This window comes from Trachypithecus francoisi, unplaced genomic scaffold, assembly GCF_009764315.1.
Source record: "Trachypithecus francoisi isolate TF-2019V2 unplaced genomic scaffold, Tfra_2.0 Lachesis_group2, whole genome shotgun sequence".
Lineage (NCBI taxonomy): Eukaryota > Metazoa > Chordata > Mammalia > Primates > Cercopithecidae > Trachypithecus > Trachypithecus francoisi.
In genome coordinates this window covers 171,730,269-171,753,948 of record NW_022681465.1, presented here as the reverse complement: position 1 = coordinate 171,753,948, position 23,680 = coordinate 171,730,269, and the positions used below count along the sequence as shown (strand labels likewise).

The following is a 23,680-nucleotide window of genomic DNA, read 5'->3' as shown; positions in this document are numbered from 1 at the left end:
AGATAGCAGGTCAACAATGGTTGAAAAACCACTGATTGGGTCCTATGTTCAATACCCAGATGACAGGATCATTCATATCCCATACCTCAGCAACACACAGTTTGTCCATTTAACAAACCTGCACATGTACCCCTGAACCTAAAATAAAAGTTGAAAAAAATACTCTCATGGTCATTTTAAATTATTGCCACTGAGTTTAAATCTGTGACCTATAAATACTACAATGAATTTTATATTCATGGCATTAACATGTTTGGTGACTATATATAGAAAGAGAAACATGAGCTACGCACACATAAAGTTTTCGTGGAAGTGGTCATTCTAATATAATGCCCCCCACCAATAGTCTTGTAATTTACCATCAGTGAAATAGCAGTTTTTAAGGCAGTGTATTCTGTGGAAAAAATAGTGTTTTATTTACACACAGATAGGGAATTGGAATTACATTTAGGCTGGTTGCATGTACTTGTCAGTGGATCATTACATATGGTATAGAACATGAATTTAACTGCTGTTTTGTTCACAAGGTAACTTTTGGCCAACTCTTTCATCTTTATTAAAAAGTAGCTGAATGGTACTGTCAAATGACTTCACTACTCAGGAAAAAATATAAACAAGTCAAAACAAAACACAATTCTTCTCCCTTGCTTCTCTGTCTGAGTCTCTCACCTACAGAGCTACTATTAGGCATTAACCCTTTAAATTGAACTAGCTTATTGGCTAGGCAGTTTTCACTTTGCCATTGTGTGACTTGGCAGTCTATGAATTAGCTCTCAGTGACTTGGCTGACGTTCTGCAGAGCCTAGAGGCAGTGAGCGAGAGAAATATCCGTTGCCCACAATTTTTAAAAAGAGACGATTGTAAGGCCTAGGCCTTGGCAACCAGAAGAGCAGAGTACGGGCTGGGAGAGGAGAGGAGCCAAAGGGTAATAACAAACAAGTAAAGGGAAACGGTGAGAGTGAGAGGCTAAACACAACTTTCGTCTAGCTTAAAATTGTGCTGAGGCAATAGCAAATATGACTTGCCTTCTTTGTATGCAAGAAAAATTATTTTTCTTCACTCAGCAAATGCTTATTGAAGATTATGTATCAATCAGTGTGAAAGGGCTGGAGAATCAACAATTAAGAAGTTTTTATACCTGGTCTGCTGGTGCTAATGGATTAACTGAGGAAATTAATAAGGAAGGCAGACAGACCAGTAATCATAATGCCGTTAGATAAATATAAGCAACAATGGAAATATATAAGTACTATATAGTTTCTAAGAAATTGCAAGGGCATGGGAAAGGGAAGAAAATGTTTTGTTTTCTGTTCCTTTTCCTTTAACTATGTTATCCAGCCCTTTTACACTGAAGGAAAACCCTACTTTTAGGTTGCATCATCACACTGCCCTGCATGAAGTGAGGTATGGTAAAAACAAACCGTAAGCAGCATTCCTGCAAAAGAATGCTACCTATTACTACAGGGAGACACCTGCTCAACTGCCCTTGATTACCTTGGGCTTTAATTTTCTCTAGCTGGCTTTCACTCTTTCAGATGAAAAGAGCAAGTAAAAGAAAATGCAACTGTTCTCTCTGAAAACATGTGCCAGGGACAAATCATCCATGTGCAGCTTCACCCTCCCTCTGCAGAGAGTGTTAACCGGAATCTGCAGATTCGTTTTCCGGTCCTGACCTCAAGGGTGGCATCTTTTGCATATAGATATTTATCTGGATGTCCCTAGGACTTCAAATCCAGTATGTCAAGAACAGAGTCCATCTGTTTCTCCACTGTCCTTACGCTAGGCGTCTCAAACCTACTGCTCTTTAGGTATGACTTACATTGTTCATCCGTTTCCTCAAGCCAGAAATTCAGGTTCCTTCTGTAGCCTTCCTTTTCTCTTTACCTTCCACATCTAATCAATCACCAAGTCCCGTCAATCCTACCTTCCACACTTCTCTACTTATCCATTCCTTTGCTCCTTCTTTTAGTCACCATTTTTCATCTGGATGATGAAGACAGCATTCTCACTTATCAGTCTCAGCTCCATCAGCCACCAAAGGGACCTTTTTGAATATTTTATTTGCAAATCTGATACTGTCATTTCCCTGTTAAAAATTCTTCAACAGCTGTTTATTTCCCCTATCAGTTGTTTTCAAAGTTGTTTGTGGTGGGCAGAAACCTCATTCAAATGATATTTTATTCCAATTAAATGAAATTGATTAGATGTAAAGTTTAATGTGTGGTACAGAGATGTAAAGAGAGTGGTGGTCTCAGAGAAGTTTTTTTTTTTTTTTTTTTTTTTTTCTTGATAACCTCTCTGGGTATCTTGCTAGATAACATGAGGTACCTCAGTGCATCTGCAGGGAAGAACAGAAACAGCTTGAAAATAACTGATCTGTAGGATAAAAAAGTATAAACTTTCTTGTTGCTTGTTATGTAAACTCTTAATTATTCATCTTTTCAGGCTCATTTTCTACACTCTGCATGTTTGCAATTCATGCTGCAACCATAACTTTTGCTATTTCACATATACACTGAGATTTATCATACCTCTTTCTGAACACTAGTCCCTCTTTCCAGAATGTGTCCCCTTATCAAGAACTTCAAACAACTGGCTACTCATCATCTGAAGCTCAGTGAGCATCATCTGTTCCACGTCACATTACCACTGCCCACCCATAGGCACACGAAAACACTCCTTCTCTATATGCTCCTACTGCATTCCCACCTGTATAGCATGTTGTCTTGTAACTCTGTCTTGACACCTGTTTCTCTGCAATACTTGCTGAGGCCAATTGCTGGTTTCCATGTCTTCATTCTTGATTTCTGAGTACCTTACACAGTCTTTCTGCCCATAGTGAGTCATTAATCAGTATTTGTGACATGATTAAATGGATAGCTTGCTCTTTAAATTACTGTAATTAGAATAAAATTCCTTTCAAAGATAAATATACTCATAAAATATTTGATATAGTGATATGGGCCTTCATTTTTAGATTAAATGAGAATTCAAATGTAAGTTTATTAATAATACAATGTTTGAAACAAAGAAAAGACATACAGGTTTTCTAAAAAAAAAAAAAAAAAAAACAACTCTATCACTGTCGTTTTCAAATTGTTTGAGACCCATACATTGGATGTGAGATTTTCTTTTTAGCTTCTTTATTTTATTATGAGTTAACTTAAATCGTTTGAAATTAGCATGCCCAATCTCTAGCCCATTCAGAGTTTCTCATCTCTATATTGTTGTACTTTGAGCCCTAGTAGTCAGTATCACTACATGTAACTGTTAAGTTTAGTTTACTTTCCAGGAACTGGATGTTTAAACTCAGAAGTAATAGAAAAATAAGAACATGATTTTTAAAAAAATATTCACCCGTTTTATTTTGGTCAAAATACTACAAATCCTTAGAAAACTAAATTCTAAAGTATAGAGTTTATCTTTTTTTAACTATTAAAACCTGATGAATATTATAGGATATATCCTAAAAGTATGAAATTGATTCATTAGCCTTTAGTGTAAGCAACAGGTCATCTCTGTTCCAGGTAGGACCTCAGTAAACCTGGATGAACTAGAGAGTTGAAGATAGCCTTAAAGCTAATGCTCTTTAGGCCAAGCATGGTTGCTCATACCTGTAATTATAGCAGTTTGGGAGGCCGAGGTGGGCAGATAATTTGAGGTCAGGAGTTCAAGACCAACCTGGCCAACATGGTGAAACCCTGTCTCTACTAAAAATACAAAAATTAGCCAGGCGTGGTTATGGGTGTCCGTAGTCCCAGCTACTCAGGAAGCTGAGGCAGGAGAATCCCTTGAATCCAGGAGGTGGAGGTTTCAATGAGCTGAGATCGCACAACTGTACTCCAGCCTGGGTGACAGAACAAGACTTCGTCTCAAAAAACAAAAACAGACAAGCCTAATGCCCTTTAGATGAGGTCATAGAACTTTCTGGATAGAGCTCAACGACTTGGGTTCTAAAACTGTTTCTTCTCTTACTAGCTGTGTGAGTATTCAGGCTAATTACTTCTCTAATACCTAGTTTCTACTTCAGGAAAACAAGAATGACTATCTCATAATCAGATTAATTGAGATAATGTCTGTAAAGTTTTCAGCTTAATTCTAGGCACAGGGTAAGCATTCAGTAAATGATTTATTATTATTATTATTATTTAACTTTAACATATACAATATTTGTCCTCTGAAAAGCTCGATCCCTATAGCAGGGCTGCCAAGAAAAAAGGTAAAATGAAATGCCCAAGTATGTTAAGAATCTTGGAAAATGTCAAACATTGATATTATAACAAATGATGTTTAATGTTGTTCATATTCTTATTAAAAGAACCTCATGGGATTTGGAGATACATTGGGAAGATCCATGGTGCAGGTTAACACAGACAGGGAGCGCAAAGAGGACTTTCGAAAATATCTGAGAGTTAGCCATTGCTTTTACACCTGAGTCAACAGAAAACTGAATCACATTTACATTTCCACTCAATCTTGCCTTTTGGGTCAAAATGTGTCATAATCTTTTGAGATGAAGTCCAGCATTAGCTCATTTTTTCTGATGCATAGTCATGTTTCTTCATTTGACGAGGCATTTGGAAAGGATGATGCCTGTATTTCTGAGATAGAATATTGTCATTGAAGGTATTTCATATAGTGAAACAGTGTTGCTGGTTTATGTACTTCAGTTGCTTTATTTTGCAAGTTCACGAACCACATGGGAATTTAAATAACTTGACAATTTTGATACAAAGCCTTCTTACCTGATCATTTACAATAGAAAGATCCATCTCTGCAACTAACTCATCTAAAGCCAGCTGTTGACCGAAATCAAATATTTATTCCTGTGCCTCTCTTCTGACTAGATGCTTTGCCAACATTTGTATCTCTTGTTATCTCTGGAGAAGGTCAGTTATTTACAGCTTCTCTGAAACCTATACCTTTATAATTCTCTTTTGAAATGCAGATTATTTAGCTCTATTTAGCATCTGTTATGAAAACTAGACATGAGTCCTTTATTTACTAAATCAGTGAAGATTAGAAAAATTGAGTAAATACCTTCTTCTTTGTCTATATCATCATAAATTTTCAATGTATGTGTTACAATATCACAGGAAACATATTCTAATGAAGCTGAGACTTTAAGCCTGGTACTGTATAGTACATAAAAGTCTGGTTATAAACACACATGCATACATACACACACACATGCATACACACACACACACACACGAATGCCCACCTGTCCCCACCCCTACACACACAGAGAGAAAGAGAGTGAGAGAATATAAATTATTTTAGTTGAAGTACAACTTCAATTTTCCCAAATACTAGTTTTGATCAGCTATTAGGGGCAAAAGTCATATTAGATCCTGTGGAAATAATGAAGATGAAAAATACATATTCCCCATTTTCAGAGTGTTTACAATCTGATAATGTGAGATATAAGTATGATATTTGCTACAAATTACTAGTTTAAACAAAATGGAAAGTTTTTGAAGTTGCTCAATAAGTAGTTTAAGGATACATATGTTTGTGGGTCCTTCATGTTTGGTTAAGCCAAAAGCCCAGTTATTTTCTCAAGAGCCAAGTTTCTTTTGTTGCTCCATCATGTCATCCTTGGTTTTGGTGTTATGCTCAGTCTAGTGATCAATTTATCTGCAGCACTTCCTGACATTACATCTTGAATAACAATGACTAGAAGAAAATAAATATACACCATGTAATCTTGTGGATATCTTTCTTAAGACAGAGGAAATCCTCTGAAGATAGCCCAGGAGTCTTTCTTTCTATTTCTTATTGCCCAATGTGGGGGTCATAATTGATTTCAGTTGATCAATGTTCAGGACTTAGCCACAATCCTCTAAATATGACGATAAGCTCAAATTGCAAAAAAAAAAAAAAATACATATTATATATATCATAGTTTCATGAATATTATAGAAATATTATTGAAGTTTTATTGAAATGTAAAAGTGGCAAGGGGTTTACAGACTGGGGAAAATGCCAGTAATCTCTGTGGTTGTGAAATAAATGAAGAAAGTGTTAAAAAAAGTTTTAGTCACCTTATTTATAGAATTTTTGTCATCTTACATCTATCATGTCTATCATACCACCTCTCACATTCTCAGGCATTTATTTAGAAGATTATTTGCTTTCTGTTGTGACACCATACTGGAATTTCATAAGGACAGGAATACTCACAGTTTTATTCATCAATATGCCCCTCTTTGTTAAATAAATCAAAGAGTGAATGAATGGTTTTGGAGGCTTTATAGAACTTTAGCAGCCAAGAAGAGAGCATTCCAGGTACAGGGACCATCATTAGCAAAGTTATAAGTCAGGAAAGCTCAGACACTTGGCTGAATCTCCAGGCAAGTATAGTAGAAGATTGAGAATCTATGCTGGGATTATAGTTCAGAGTTTCAGAGTATGAAATGCATGATTTTTTAGCTTCCATTAAGGATAATTAATATTTCAGAGTTGGATGGTGATTGAGTAAGGGCACTGTTTTAGTAAGAAAATCTTGACAATGATATGTTAGATATAAGAGGAAGAGAGTCAATATAGGACTGCTGACTAGAGGCTGTATCAATATTTGGAAAGAGCTAAAATCCTTATTTGGGGTTAACGACTGCGAAAAATGCAATAAATGCATATCTAACAATGTTACAGGTAAGAATTGAGAGGATTTATAAATAAATAGGAAAGGAATAAATTAGCAATGGAATGACTAAGAGAAACAAAAACAGAATAATATATATCAGAAACAAGCATTATATTGTTTTGTTGTTTTTTTTTTCCAAGAATCATGGGTTGCAGAGACAGCAGGTTGTAATGAGAAAAGGCAATAGTTCTTCTAGTTGAATGACTTGGGTCCAGATCCCTGAGTCATCTATATTAAAAAATGTTTAATACTAGAAATTTTTAAGAATGACACAATCATAAATGTCAGATTAAATGCCTTCAAAAATTAAGTAAATTATTAATGATTTATAGGAGCCTCAAAGGAGTCTATGATTAAGAAAAGAGTTAGAATAAGGTTATGGCGGGAAAAGTATAGAATGGGAATTAAAAAGGAAATGTTGGAATACATTAACAAATTTTGTCCAACAATTATTCAGTTGTTGCCTAATATATGTCTTGGCTTTAACCATGTATTTGTAGAACAGAAAAGGGTTTTAGGATGTCTTCCAATCTTCTGTTTTGCATGCAAGAGATAAATAAAACCTGCTTAATTTTTAAAGAGATTTCAAAAAAAGAGATTTCACAAATAGTCTGTATATAACTGGGTCACAAATATCAGTCACTCCCAAGAAATTATTCTTGCAACTAGATTTAATCACATATAACAAAAAGTAAGCTTATTCGTTTTTAGTTTGTCTCTCTATATAGATTGTATTTGACCAATACCTTTGATAATACTTGACTTATTTCAAGTACATTATAATATCACCATTCAAATTATTTCTTTACTAATTCTAATCTCTAAAAGAGTAACTGATGAATTCTGTTTTTAAGATCTGCTGTAACTGCTTTTGACTTAACTCTGAACCCTGCTTAAAAATGTATAATCCTTTTAAATTTTATACAGCCTAGAAAATGTTGCAGGTCTTTGCAAAAGGATCCACATGTCATGCCTCATCTTCATGCCATTTACTAAAGCGCTTTACAAAGAATGGTGTTTTTAAGTAGCAAGAGAAAACTGCCAGTTTGCATAATTTTGTTTGTTTGGAGGGAAGAGGTATTGCGATCTTGAGTTAGGGGCTAGCAGAGAAATAATACAGCAATAAATGCATATTTAGCTGTGCAGAGAAGACTTATTACACTATTAGATACAGCATTTTGGAAAGGAATGGGTTAACAATTAACTAAAATTAGAAGATTAAGGAAAATATGAGAAGTTTTTAGAATGCATATTACTGATAAGTATATTTAGCTTTCTTGTATATAGGACTTCTCTGAACTTTAATATGCTAATTTCCCATGTAAATATATAGAGTTTAGAAAAGGATATTCTACATTGTACTCACTAGATGTTTTTGAATCATAGCTTCTATTTTCAAAGTGGTGATACATTGCTGAACCTAGTTATATGCTATAAATAACAGCTAATATTATTGAGTATCTTTAATAGTTTCATGTTTAGTAGCTTCATGTTTGTTATCTCATTTCACGTTCATAACTCTGTAATGTAGGGTATTAACTTTTTTTAATAAATAAGGATTCAAGCTTTTGAAAGATCAATTATGTTCCTGGTGTAGAAAATAGCAAAATCAGAGTTAAACTCTTTGTTCTACCACCAGTATGCTTCCCTGCCTTCCTTTACATTCAGAATTTGTTAAGCTCAATATAGAAGCTTTCTGCCTGAGAGATGGCTGTTTGGAGTTACATTATTTTTCTATTTTTCTTTAAAGAGAATAAATATTTCTATTATTTTAAAATGAATGACTGTTTTCTTTAAAGAGAATAAATATCTCTATTATTTTTAAATGAATGACTGAATACAGAGCTGAAAGTGGCAACAACCAGGACATTTCCCCAAAACAAATATCTTTAAAGAGAACCAACACTAAAATTTTATTTTCTTTCAGAGAGAGAATTGATGGAAGGGTTAAATATGGGGTTAGTCAGTGATGTGCTGACAAATGTTTTACAACTGGCTTTTTGAGGTGGGAAGGCAAAGCCCTGGTTTGTAGTATTTGCCCGTTCTTACAGTGTCAGTACTCCCATAGTAGCTTATTTCAAGCTACCAACCTATGTCACTGAATGTGGAATTGGAAAGAGATGCACAAAAGCAGAGCTTTATGTAGAATTTTTAGCTTACACAATAGATGTAAATACCCTCAAGAACATGGATAATAGTAAACCATTAGAAAGTAACAAGTTTTGAATGTTTATTGCTTTTGTTGTTAGTATGATTAATTGTAAGATTATAATTTAATTTTTAATAATGGTTTAACAGTTGGCTCACAAATTCCAGAAGATTTAAGAAATGGCTCTTGTAAGCCAGTGCAAGCTGGTTCCAGCACACCGCTGGGGTGGATTGGAAGAAGATATAACTTAAGTCATGTAGGAAATAAATTATCGAAAGGAATATTTTAGATCTATTTTAATATTCTTTTCTCCTATTATTTTTGAAGTTTAATATGAGTATTAATGTAATGGAAACAGTGGTATTTTTCTCTAGGAAGGTTACAACGCATTTCTTGCCGATTTCCATTTATCACTCAGATTTATGGTGTATGACAGTCAAGGAAGCCCACATGATTCATCGTTAGGATGAAGATCAACAGTAATTTTACCCCAGGGATGAATGAAAATAGCAGAATCTATTTTTGAGGATCATTGTCATTTCTACTACTATTGACTGTACAGGATTTATGAGTTATCCGTCTTCTTATTTTTACTTCATTTCAAAAAGAAATATGATAACGGGGTTTAAGCATAAAGTAAACAGATGTAACTCCAGCCTATGGCCATTTGGAAGGTGGTTTAGATTACTGAATGACATTAAAAAGGTGGGGAGTACATTTGATAATTTGCAATATAACATGGGAAAAATCTACCGTGTTATTTTCTGGGCAATTAGATTAAGAAAATATTTTACATATTAAACTGGAGAAATAATGAAAATATATTCTTCAGTCTTATTTCTCACTAGACTTTTAAATACTTTTTTTCTTAGGAGATAAAAATGGTAGTATCTTGCTTGTTTATTATATTTTTATAAGGCACTCCATAATAAATTAAATTATATAACATATTAATCTTCTATGAATAAATTCTCTCACCATTACTCTGTATTTGTGATATTAACTCTGAATATTATATAATGTATATTTTTGGACATTTTCTTTAGAAAACCTGAAACTATTGGGAGGCCTAGGCAGGCAGATCGTGAGGTCAAGAGATCAAGACCATCCTGGCCAACATGGCGAAACCCCATCTCTACTAAAAATGCAAAAATTAGCTGGTCATGGTGGCGGGCACCTGCAGTCCCAGCTGCTCCGGAGGCTGAGGTAGGAGAATTGCTTGAACCCGGGAAGTGGAGGTTGCAGTGAGCTAAGATCATGCCACTGCACTCCAGCCTGGTGACAGAGCAAGACTCCTTCTAAAAAAATAAGAAGAAGAAAAGAAAATCTGAAACATGCAAAAAGAAAGAATAAGAAATAAATAATTCAAACTTCAACTAGTTCAGATTGTCAAATGATTTTTATTCCTGGATTATTTTTATGCTTTCAAGTTCTTTCACTTGGTTTTGTGTAGACTTGGTTTATGACTGTTTCTATGGATGTACATTGATATAAAGATCAAGTCAACTGTTTTGATCATCGATTTAGATGATTCTATGGAAAAGAAATATTTGCAATAGTGTCTATGTTTTTTTAATTGATATTCTACATGGACATCATGAATTGGACCTATGATAAATGTTCTTTTCCTGTAGGTTTCTGTATAGTATAGCAGTCATGATATACTTGGGAATCATATAAACTTGTTACTTTTAGTATGTATTACTTTCTTCCAAAAAGTACAGTATGGAAAGAGAGAGGAAAAATAAGAGAACTTTATATAGGAGAAACTGACAAACACTACCTGAAGCCAAGTGGACCAGCTTAATATAAATGTAGTAAGTCATATTTTTAGTAAGTGTTATTGATGTGATGTGTTAAGAATGGCGTTTTACATCTGTGGTCTTCTCAAAAACACATTTTCTTAGTCTAAACTTAAGAAAAGTGTAGACAAACCCCAACTGAATGACATTCAACAAAATGCCTGACTAATAATCCTCAAAACTGCTAAGGTCATGAAAAATAAGTAATATCTGGGAAACTGTGACAACCAGAGAGCCTAAGTAGACATGATACATACAGTATCTTCAATGGGATCGTGCAACAGAAAAGGTACATTAGGGGAAGACTGAGGCCATCTCAGTAAAATATGGGCATTAGCTAATAATAATATTAATATATTAATATTGGTTTATTAATGGTAAAACTTATACCATACTAGTGTAAGATGCTAAAAATAGGGGAAACTGAGTGAAGGGTAAATGTAACTCTCTGGACTATTTTCTCAACAATTCAGTAAATCTAAAAATGTTCTAAAATAAAAAGGTTATTTAAAATAAAACCACGTATACAACAATGCAGATATATTTCATCATTCACCTGAAATGCAGCCAATTAATCTAGACATAAGAGTGTATATGAAATATTAATCTGTTTAGATAAAGTTCAAGGATAGGCAAAATTAATTCATGCTATTATAAATCAAGAAAAATGGTTTCACTTGGGAGAGGAAAGTGACTGTAGAAGGAGCACAAGGTGTTTTTTGGGGGGACCTGTAATATTCAGATTCTTGGTCTCTATGTTGGTACCATGGATGTGTTCACCTTGGAAAAAAAACAATTGAGCTATAATTATGATTTTTATATTTGTCTGTATATGTATTATAATTCAATAAAAGTAAAACGGCAATGAGAGTATTTTTTCAGTGGCATTTGGATTGTATACATTATAAAGGGTTTTTAAGCATTAAACACCAAAATGCATTTTGTGTAAAATGATTTTTAAAAATTAAGAAACAATATAGTATTAACAATGCAGTATTAAAAAAGATATTGGTATATCTTTTTTGTATTATTTAAATTTTTCCATGTCTCTTTTTAAAAACTCGCAATATACATCCTTAGAAAAACAAAGGTATTCTAGAAATAAGAGACAAATCTTAATCAGATTTAGGAAGGGATATCTGCAGTCAAGAGCACTGATCACCATTTATTTGACTTAGGCCTTGGTTTATGGTGAGTGTACTTCTGTAAATAATTATAAATCAACTGCACAATGCTTCACATTAACAAAAATAGAACAAAGTTAATGCAGTCATTTATTCTCACTAGTAGTGATGCATTTCTCTGTTATGCCCAGACTGGGCCCAGGACTGAGATATATGGAGGAATGTGTTTGTACTAGGCCCAGGACTGAGATATATGTTTGATTTCTTACATCTCCAGTCCCTAATGGGCAGCCCTTATGTACTATACACCTCATATTTATGTGCCTCTCATGATGGCCTGCCTGCACATGTCAGAATGACCTTTTAAAAGTGAATAATGCCTTAGCTAAACCTCTTTCATGACTCCTCCTCACTATCTGGATAAAAATCGAAACTCCTAAACAAGACTGTGGCACAGACTGTTAATTGTCCCTTAACAAATTACTGACTGTTCTTCAATAAAGTAATATCCAAATGGTAACTAGGCAAACGACCACCCTCTCCCAAAAACCTACATTTCTCAAGCTCTCTTGCAACTAGTAGATGTGACAGAAAATGTAGATACAGCCAGTAGAATTTAAGTGATGTGAGCAACTTTCAGGAAATATCCTTAGAGGAGGTGTATTTGATTTGCTGCCCCTTCTCCCTTTTTGGCTGCTTGGAATGAGGACATGATGGCTGGAAGTCATCTTGGACCGCAAGTTAGAAGATGCAAATTGAACATGCACTTGACTACCTACTTTACATGAGAATAAGAGAATGAGTTAGAACTCATTCAGGCTCCTTTTATTTTGCATATTGAATCTAATCTTAATGTTTTGTTTCTACCCCATTCAACCTTTGCTTCTTTGCATAGGAGACTAGCTAATGGACTTACTAGGAGAAGACAAAATTTAGTGGCCTTTTTTTCGCTAGTATGTAACAAACTACTTGACACATTAAGAGTTGTCACAAAAAAAGTCTTTTTTTTTTTTAACTTGGTTAAATATAAATATCACCTCCAGCAAAAATTAAATTCAGAGATACATTGCAAAGCTAAAGAAAATCTCAAATTATCTTCCATCTCCATTGGTTCAGGAATTTGAAAGATACACAATGGAGAGAAAAGGTAAGCATCAAATATTATGAATAATTTCAGAATGAGAGAGAATATACTACATCCATTAAAAAGAATATGATTCTATGAAAATATGTTATAAAATTATATGTAATAAAAATAAGAAAGGGTCCTCATATATAAACATATTATGACCATGTTTAAAACTTCAGTAAAAGGATTGAATGGTAAAGCCCTAAACAGCACAAGCCAAAAAATAGAAAGATTAGGAAAAACAGATAAAAGCATTGTAGGATCAACCCAGGACATCCATTACCCAACCATTAGAAATTATCAGAGAGAGAGAGGGAAGGATTAGAGAAGGCAAAATGATCAAAAACATAAACACATAACATAAACACATCTTAAAACAAAAACATGATGCTCAATGTATACTTACTAAAGTATACATATATGTGTTCTTTATCTCTTGTACACCAATCATAATTATTGATCATATATTACCTGCCAGAATATATACTAGCTACTGAAAAGAAAAAGATAAATAAAATGATATTTCTGATTTCCGGTCTGCACCCATCACTCTGCTCACTTATTGTTTATGTTAACTCAGGCCTGTGGTAATGATAAATATTTAATAATATGATATTTAATAATAAATGCTTATTTTCTCTTGGTGATTTTGTATATTAGCTGATAGACATTAAGTCTATAAAATTTACTTGTACAAATTATTAAAAAGAAATGTATAATGTTGGGAAGAATTTTCAATGGATGATATATCTTCAAATCAATAATTGACTTTTTTTTAAAAACAGGTTTTTATGGTCCCTTATAGTTTAGTGTAAAAATAAAGCATAAAAAGAGATGGACCTCACTTTGGGAGGCCGAGACGGGCAGATCACAAAGTCAGGAGATCGAGACCATCCTGGCTAACACGGTGAAACCCCGTCTCTACTAAAAGTACAAAAAACGAGCCGGGCGAGGTGGCGGCGCCTGTAGTCCCAGCTACTCGGGAGGCTGAGGCAGGAGAATGGCGGGAACCCGGGAGGCGGAGCTTGCCGTGAGCTGAGATCCGGCCACTGCACTCCAGCCCAGGCGACAGAGCAAGACTCCGTCTTCAAAAAAAAAAAAAAAGAGAGATGGACCTATTATTACAGACATATATAGAAGCATTTGTACAAACAAGTAAAAAGAAGGAGAGGAAGTGGTACAAGTAGTAGTTTGACAATATCTGATAACCAAATTTAGTGCTTCGTTTTTCCCCAAAATATTTCTTTACTCAATTTGTATGAGTAACTCACGGATATGGTCTGTGGGATTTTCCATCAAAACACCCTGATATGGAACACAATAAAATAAAACCATGCAATCACATAACTCATGGTAATGCAAATTTGAATGATAGTAATTGACGGTTTTTTTTTTTTTTCTAAATGCAATCCACATTTTCAAATGAAGGTGGTCAAATGAGAAGGCTAAATGTGAAAAGAAGTGAGACACCCTCTTGAAGATCCAGGTGGGTTTAGGAAAGGTCCTTATATTCTTGGCATCCATCATTCCCAATTCCTTGGATAGGGATGATGAGACAGGTTCCAGCTAACCAGAAGATCCCTTGAATCACTATCACTGTGAGGGAACCCCAGCCAGTCACAGAACGCAGCCTTTCCCCTATTTTCTATTTTAGACAGAGCATACGGTTGCCACCAGGTGGTGCCAAATTCCAACTGGGACTTGGATTTGGAGTACACAGTCAGACCCAGAATTCCAAACCTACTAACTGCTTAGGCTTGTCTGGTTCATTTCATTATTTTCAAAATATCATCACTGCCTTTTACACCAATGACTCTCTGAGCCTTCTTACCACATTATGAAAGGATTTTACTGCACTTTAATTTCTGTTGACTGAAATTCTGCAAGTATACTATCTTCAGGCAATCATGGAAGAAGAAGTCAACTGAGTAGTTAGATTGTATAGCTAACTTATCATATCTTTGCCTATCTTTTGTTCAATTACTTCTTTTCTTATAGCACCTCTCTTCTTAACAGATGTAAGATAAGTGGTAGCTATCATGTGAAAACTGTTATTTCCCTCCATAATGTATCATGTCACATTAAGCTCCAAAGAAAATAGACATTCTAACAGTAGTAATCACTCCCTCAAAAAAAATTGACTAAAGTACTTACCAGACACACCAGAATAAGGGAAAAATCATTGTAAGTATAATGCCAATATCTAAAATCCAGTATAATTAGTTGTGACAAAAAATACGCTACGAAAAACATACATTTCAGTTAACATATTTATATATACCTTGCCAAAGTAGCTTTTTACCAGTTTTAATAATAGCCACTTATATAATTTTTGTGTCTATTATAAACAAATATAAGCAGTTTAAGTAGTCAGCCGATTATTGACTTAGTATCATACATAAGTGATATATTTGTACTTAATGTTCCTGTAGTAAACTGGGAATTTATTTCATTCAAGCTACATTTATTATGAGATTACCATCTGTCTATGCACAGATTAATAGTCCTTTTATTGAAGGCTTCTTCAAGAAGAAAACATATCCAAATGCTTTTCATAGGAATATTTGAGGTTAATATAAAAGAACTTAGAATTTTTATTCCTTGGGGCTTTGGAATGAGAAATGTCTGCATTTAACTTTATAGGAGTCAAGTGATTTTTTTAAATTAAAGAGCTCAGATTGTTTGAAAGAAGATTGCACCTCATGCTATTTTTATAGGTGGAAAAATGATCACAAAATCAAACTGATTTATTTCTTTTATCTTGCTGAGTTCTTAGAATAATTTAGCTACTGTTTTGCTCATAGAGCTCTAAAGGTAAATTAGAAATGATCCACATGTATTTTGGTGTTTAAGGGAGACAAACAATTAGCATGCCTCTTGCCAGCCCAGGTTTTAGACCAATTGAGAATAAACTTAGAGTAAGCAGATTGAAGCTGAGATAACACCTAAGTGTCTGATAAATGGCAGCTTGAAGAATGACTCATGTGCAGTGATATGCTTGAGCCAGCTCATAGGGGGTTTGTGAAAGCTAATTATTTACACATTCCCCTAGTTCCACGTTCAATGATCTCATGTTGGTACCTTGAAATCAAATTGTGTGGGAATATTTGCACTATGAAAATCGGTAAATGACACACTGGGGATTTTTTTACCCTGGAGAGCTGGTTGTTGGACATTTAACAGAATACTACCCACTTTCTGCAAGGAAATCTGTGTCTAAATACTGAATCCCAGAGTTACTCATTGAGCCCCACAAAATGAATACTGGGAGACATGCTCCCTGCACCTGGAGCTAAACAAGTGGATTCTCTTCACATAACTTATTCATCAGAGGAAGGGAAAAGGAACACCTTTAATTATGTATACTGTTTCCAAACTCTCCTGTTTAGTCTGCCTTCCCGAGGACAGAAGAAGTGAGGATGTGACAACTTGAAAGAAAGCATTAGGAATGTGAATGCATGTTCCCCCACCTGTTGCCTCCTACCTTCTGCTTTTTTTTTTTTTTTTTTTTTTTTTGAGACGGAGTCTCGCTCTGTGCCCCAGGCTGGAGTGCAGTGGCCGGATCTCAGCTCACTGCAAGCTCTGCCTCCCGGCTTACGCCATTCTCCTGCCTCAGCCTCCCGAGTAGCTGGGACTACAGGCGCCCGCCACCTCGCCCGGCTAGTTTTTTTTTTTTTTTTTTTTTTTTTGTATTTTTTAGTAGAGGCGGGGTTTCACCGTGTTAGCCAGGATGGTCTCGATCTCCTGACCTCGTGATCCGCCCGCCTCGGCCTCCCAAAGTGCTGGGATTACAGGCTTGAGCCACCGCGCCCGGCCAACCTTCTGCTTTTTGTTCATATTTTGGAATGAACCATTAAGAACTGGACTTTACTAAGGGTGTGATTGTTGCCATATGGGGAGGATATCGCCATTCCATTAGGGCGTTTTCTAATGCTGTACCAACACCAACCTGCCATCCCAGTACCAACCACTGTTTCTTTTTGAGTACCTTCCTGGGAATACTGGTGATGAGGTTTTGTGGGTTTTGATGTTGTTGTTGTTGTTCCCAGGGAGTTCTAACTATTGGACCCATATTTGAAAATGAAATATTAGTAGCTTTAAATTCAATTTTCCCTCTGCAGATACAACTACATAATGTTCTTGCACTTTTTTTTTTTTTTCCTGCAACAATATGTGATTTCACAATGGAAGGCATTCCTCACATTATACTGAGAAGCTCACAAGTGGGTAACTCTCCAATGTAACATGTATGTCTGCCCAGTATATCAACTCCAGCCTCACTTAGGCTTATAGGTTTTCCACATTTCTGCAGCTGTTGTAACAGTTTCCCATGAGTGGGGGGGGGGGGGGAGAAAAAAAAAAAGCTCTGATTTCTCTTGTTCTTCATGGAACCAACACTTGCACAATGTCCAGGCAGCACTAGGGAAACATGAAGCAAATAGGAAATACCTGTGTTCACTTTTTCACTGTCTCCTTTAAGCACTGAAATTGTTCCAAATAAGATAATTAAATAAATTCTGAAGGCTCTCTGTATTCAATTCTAAATATTTACTTGCTAATCTCTTTCTTATCCTGTATTGTTTCCAATCTCACTGTCTAGCAGAAGCTTTGAAATTTGATGAAAGACAAAAATAAGATACAACAATACATATGCATATTGAACTCCAAGACAGATACAATTTATATAAAGAACTCCAATAATAAAATGCCAACAGTAAGAATCCCTACGTATATAAATCTGCTCCCATTTTTCTAATTATATGAGAGTGAAATCATTATTTAAAAATTAATACTTTTTAAAGCTGAAATCCAGAAATATAGTCTGAAATCAAATTATCTTGCCCTTGTTCATCTAAAAGTCTAAAGAAGTTGTATTTCCTTCTTTTTTTTTTTTATTTCTTCATCTCCCTCTCCCTCCTACCCTTCCCAGCCCTTGCCAACTTCTTATTCTTCCCTCTGGTCATAATCAGGGTTCTTTCAGGAGTTCAATGTGGGTTTTCTCTCTCTGTCTCTCTCCCCTGCCACCCCCTCATAGTTCTTTTAAGGTCTCAGATGTTATATTAGTTTGATTCCAAGTATTTCATTAACCATACTTTAAAATGCTCAAAAAGTTCATTGGATGCACACGATGATCATTAAGCACGGGCCCCACAAAATAAAAATTCAAAGGTGAACCAATTTGATTCCAGGTCCTAGTAGTTGGGGTTTTTCAAAGATCATCCTTTATTTTTATTCTATTTCTTTGTTGGCTAGATTTTGTTGTCCAGGTGCAGGGAGCATGTCTCCCAGTATTCATCTTGTGGGGCTCAATGAGTAACTCTGGGATTCAGTATTTAGACACAGATTTCCTTGCAGAAAGTGGGTAGTATTCTGTTAAATGTTTATTTTTTAAAGAAGCATTCAAGATGTCTGTAGTCTGTGTCTTCTTGGTTCCTTGAGAACTTCTGTTTGTTGTCTCTGTAATTGGATAAATTGGCAATTTTTAAATGTCAAATATAAAATGTAATATGTTTCCTCCTTCAGAATGTATAGGCCTACCCACTGAATATGTTTTTATTGATATATAATACTTGTACATGTTTTCAGAGTACATGATATTTTGATACATTCATGTGATACATAATGATCAAAGCAGGATAATTGGGATATCTATCAGCTCAAAAATTTATCTTTTCTTTATGCTAGTAATATTCAATTTATAGCTATTTTGAAATATACAGTAGATTAATATTGATATAATCCTTTCAACATAGCTTTTTCTTTCATCCTCTGGGTTGGTAAATTTTGGTCTTTTTTACATTCATTGAGTACCTGAGGTTTGAAACTATCTTGTCTCTTGTATTTATACTTGAACGGCAGCTTGGCTAGGTTAATATTCTTGGATCAAAAAAAGACAGTCATCTGAGGGAAGGTTGGTTTAACTTGCAGTGGTTTGAGAATGTACCACTGAGCCAAATCACTTGATGCTTAAAAAGAGTGTCAGATGTTATAGCTGAAGGACCTTCACATTACGGCTACTGATCGGGTTGCTGAAGTACCTAAGATTATATGCATATCCTCCAACCCAGAGCCCCAGTGCTTCTGACTACACGGGCACTGCCATGCATTCGGTAGTCAGATCACTCTTCCTCAAGGCTTAGATTGCTCCGTCCAGACTGAGTGTGGAGTGTAGGGCATAGAGGAATGTTTCATTACTAAACTCATCCTGAGTTTATGAAACTAGAATAAGGACAGTATAAGTACACTCACGACTTTAGGCAAGCCAATACTTTTATAGTACACTTAAAAACTTTCTATCTTCTAGTCCTCAAACATGTACGTTATAGTTATTACATAATTTCAAATTGTATTTCTTATGAACAGTTTTGTTCTTGTCAACACATTTTAAATAATATGATATTAGTGGCAACATATTTTATCAGTCTAATTTTTGTCATTGACAGACATCACGTTAAAGGAAGCATGCCACAGTGCCCTTTATGTTTGTTTCTTAGCAGAGAATCTACATTTAAATAATCTCACATATTATACAATTATTCAAAACTTTTTCATGGTGAAGCAAGTCAATACTTTTTCACTTTTTAACATTTTAAATTATGAACACTTTTAAGCATATGTTACAGCAGAAAATAGTATAATAATACAAGGTACCAATGATCCAGATTTAAGACATGCTCTTGTTTGACATATTTGCCTAGGGCTTTTTTTTTTTTTTCCTTGTTTAAATGACACAGATACCACAAAACCCCTGATTCTCTTGCTGTGAAGCCAGTCTCCTCCATCTCCTTGACATTGTAGCTTATCTTTCCTGTTGCTTTTGAACTTTTACTATGTAGGCCCTCATGACATTATGCAGTCTTATATGTGTTTTTAGAATTTGCATAAATGGTATAACTTCAGAATTTATTTTATATTATGATAGTATTTAGTATTTAGTGATTATGGAATATAAAAAGCAACAAAAGGATTTGAAATTCTTTTCTATGTTTGATATGATCCTATGGTGTCAAATATATCATCAAGTCATTTTGCTGTTTTATTTGTGTGTTTGTTTTTAAAGAACTGTTTGAGATCTTGTAATCTGTGTTTTCTTAGATCTTTGAGAGTTTCTGTCAGTTGTCTCTATACTTGAAGGATAACCTAGCAATTTTAAAGTCGTCCAAGATAGCATATTTTCTTCACAATGTGTAGACACCAGGACATTAAATTTTGCTACAGTCTCTTTATCATAGCTTGTCCTTTCATCTTTTGGGAAGGTACATTTTGAGCTTCGTATCTTTCTTGGGTACTTGAGGTTTGAAACTGTTATGTCTGTTGTCTTTATACTTCACAGCAACCAGATATGACATTCTTGGGTCACACTTTCTTTCCTCAGAACTTTGTACTCATTGCTGTTCCATCTCCTGTCTTTTGTTGTTGCTCTGGGAAAGTCTGAGACCAGCCTGACTTTTCTCTCTTGTGCTTGAATGGCTCCTTTTGCTTGGTTCCATTGAAGTGCTGGATAATTTCTTAGTGGCAATTGTTTGCCAACAGATTTTATTGGAACACATTGTACAATTTAAATGGCCAAAGTCAGTAGCTTATTCCTTTCAGAGAAATTAGCCTCTTGAATACTCTTTTTTTTTTCTGTTCTATAATAATGGAGTCAATATGGAAATAATCCTAAAAGTAACATTCCTTATGATGTATATCAACTTTATATTTCCTCCATACCTATTCTTTCCTTTTCAGTTTCCTTTCTAATTTATTTAAATTTAATACAGAGAGATCTTTGCCTTAGCTACTGTCCTTCAGAACACTATACTCTCTCTTCCTCCAGCTGCTATATGGGCCAAGCATCTCTGTCCACCTAAAGTCTGTATTTCCCAAATCTGTATTTCCCCTCTAGATCACACTACAGTACCCAAGACCCTGAAATTCCCCAACCATTGTTTCAAAACACATTTCAACAACTCAGAGTAGCTCCTTGTCATGAATTTTCTGTCTGAGGGCAGACCAAACCACTAGTATGTTTATCCTTAGACCTAAGAAATTGTTCAACAATTTGACTATTTGCAGGGACTATGGAAAGAGCTTGGAAGTGTGGGCTGGGGTATCCACATATGTACATATGAGGCTCCTCATGTTATAGGCACAGCTGGGGTGGAAAATGGAGTGTAATGGGCTATGGTCAGGCCTTGGCAGCTAGGGTTGGTTCTTCACTGCTACATACTGACATGGAATGCTGAGTTATCCATAAATTCTGTCTTAAAAATTTGGCCTTTCAGATCTTTTATTAAGGTGTATTTTTCAAGGTAGCAGGATAGAATATGTAAACATTTTCAATAGTTTATTACCTTGAAATGATCTTTATTTAATATTTGGATATATTGTATTTTACTCTTAACATAGGCTTTGGAAGTGTTAGGAGCAGGCCTACGTGAGAAATCTCTGATTTTTTCCCCTTCTGTGGTCACAGTGTTTACGTCAATAATCCAGTTGCAATCATGTCTATTCTTCATCTTACTTCATGCATATTATTGGTTTGTCAGTAGTGCTATTCTGAACTCAGCTTTTTTCTTTGACTCTTCAATTCCTCTTCTATTTTATTCCCTTTTAATAAGTATATATCTTATGTATTTTTGTAGCACAAAACGCTCAGGGAAGTTTTTCTTCTCTTCCAAACAGCTCTTCATCTGCATTTTGCACTGTATATTTCTTTCTTTCTTTTTCTACCCTTCCACACACCTTGTCACAATAATGTTTACAGAGTCACCTTGCCAGTTGTTTCCATCTTGCTATGTTTAATTTTAAACGATCTGAAAAGGACCTGAAAAGTGTGCTAACTTTTCCTTAGTGTGTTTCTCTCGTGTCTAAGACTCATGGTCCTCCCAGGCAAGGCCGAGCATGAGGGTGAGCTTATTTCTTTCCAGGCACAGTCCTACAGCTTGAAGGCCTGCGGGTCTGAGGAGCAGGAATGGGGGTGGAGGACAATCAAGGAATTTCTGCTCTTTGCACTTATTGTAGAATAAGTGCAAATGATTATTCCATCATCTTCTCTCTAAACTTTTCACTATGACCTCACTTTTTATAAGTAAAAATCATGCATGTCTGCTGTTGAAAAGGTTAAAAAAGTTGAACAGCGTACAAAAAGTAAAAATAAAATAATTAGAAGTCATTTTATTTCCACTTTCCTTCAATGCACACTGCCTACTTTAATTATTTGCTCTTACTGTCCAGAAACTTTTCCTTTGTGATTATTTCCTAGAGATTCCATTCTTCATCCTGCCGTCTTAAGTAGATTTTGTACTTTAGCTCATGCTAAAATACTTGAAGTTAAGGAAAATGAGCTTAGAAACAACTTTTCTCCTATCTAAGAAGCTCTTGCCTCTCTGAGGTACACATTCATATCACTGTAGAGCATGTGTATTTTTGGGAATTGGATTGTTACTTTGTTGCTTTGGACAGTTGTGTCTAAGCTACCTCTCAACATCTTGGTACACTTTGCTAAGCAATAAAACAACTTGTAATAGAAAGTTCCTCAGTGACATGCTATGACGCTCTGGTGCGTCACAACCCATTTTTGAAGTGGACTAAAGGTAACTATTGTTTACTAATAATAAATATTGAAGTTGTGGAATTAATTTACTTTAAAAATTAACTATATTCATTAGTATGCTGATTAAAACAGTGAGTGTGTAAAGAACTGGACAAATCCAGCCGGGTACGGTGACTCATGTCTGTAATCTCAGTAGTTTGGAGGCCGAGGCAGGCGTATTACCTGAGGTCATGAGTTTGAGACCAGCCTTACCAACATGATGAAACCCTATCTCTACTAAAAATACAAAAATTTTCTGGGCGTGGTGGCAGATGCCTGTAATCTCAGCTACTCAGAAGACTGAGTTAGGAGAATCACTTGAACCTGGGAGGTGGAGATTGCTATGAGCTGAGATCGCACCATTGCACTCCAGCCTGAGAGACAGAGTGAGATTCGGTCTCAACAAAAAAAAAAAAAAAAAAAAAAAAAAAAATACTGGACAAATCCTTATCTGTCTTAAGGTACTCGTGCTGCAATCCTGGGAAGCATGGCCGTATGAGCAGATCTTGTTAGATGCGATGAGGCAATGAAAGGTTGAGAAAAAATATTTTAAGAGAATAAAGTGACCCTCTGCGAAGGGCATGCCCTATGAGAATTTATTGTTTAGGAAAGACGAATGCAGTTATTTTACTTTTGAGGAAGATTTATCCAAGTGTTTTTTTGTAACATGCTGTAAGAGAATAACTCTGTGGTGGCTGCATGTAATGATACTGAGTCTTTTAAGCAAATGGCCTCAAAATGTTGACGTGTGTGTGAGCTCATTAACTCCAAGCAGATTTGGCACAGCTTGCACAATCAGTTTTTAAAATTATTTTTATTATTACACCAGTGTTTGAAAATCTGTAAATTTCACATAAAAATCATTTTAGCTTCTCTGAAAACCTTTTGAAAAGGGCAATATGAGGCCGCCACACCCTCCCCTCTTTATCACAGTTCCCTGCTTGATGGAGGTGTATTCGTACACCTCCCCCTTTTAATTTGCCAACTCTACAATTTGAAAATGGCTTATCGTTTTTTAAATAATTCCTTGTATAGTTCTTATGTGAATGTGAGTGATTAGCATTAGCCTTCTGGCAAAATGTGTTATTAGACTAGATAGATATTACAAATTACTCCGAATAATTAGACATTATCCTCTAGTTTTTGATTTCTACGTGTGAAAATCATGTGTCCTACAGCTCATAAGTCTAATCCTCCACATACTAAAGTTGAAATTTTAAAACGTGTTGTCAAACTTATAATTTTAAATT

General features: G+C 35.1%; 1 protein-coding gene across 4 annotated transcripts in view; it reads left to right on the top strand.

Moving 5' to 3' along the window:
* PRR16 (proline rich 16) overlaps window positions 1–23,680 on the top strand; it is a 206,345-nt gene that overhangs the window by 164,947 nt on the left and 17,718 nt on the right. The window contains exon 1 of one of the 4 annotated variants that reach the window (XM_033181460.1): window positions 14,280–14,339. The exons of the other annotated variants lie outside the window; for them this stretch is intronic. The gene's annotated coding sequence lies outside the window, so the exon portion shown is untranslated. Of the gene's footprint in view, window positions 1–14,279; window positions 14,340–23,680 lie in introns of those variants that run through there. 4 annotated transcript variants of the gene reach the window in all.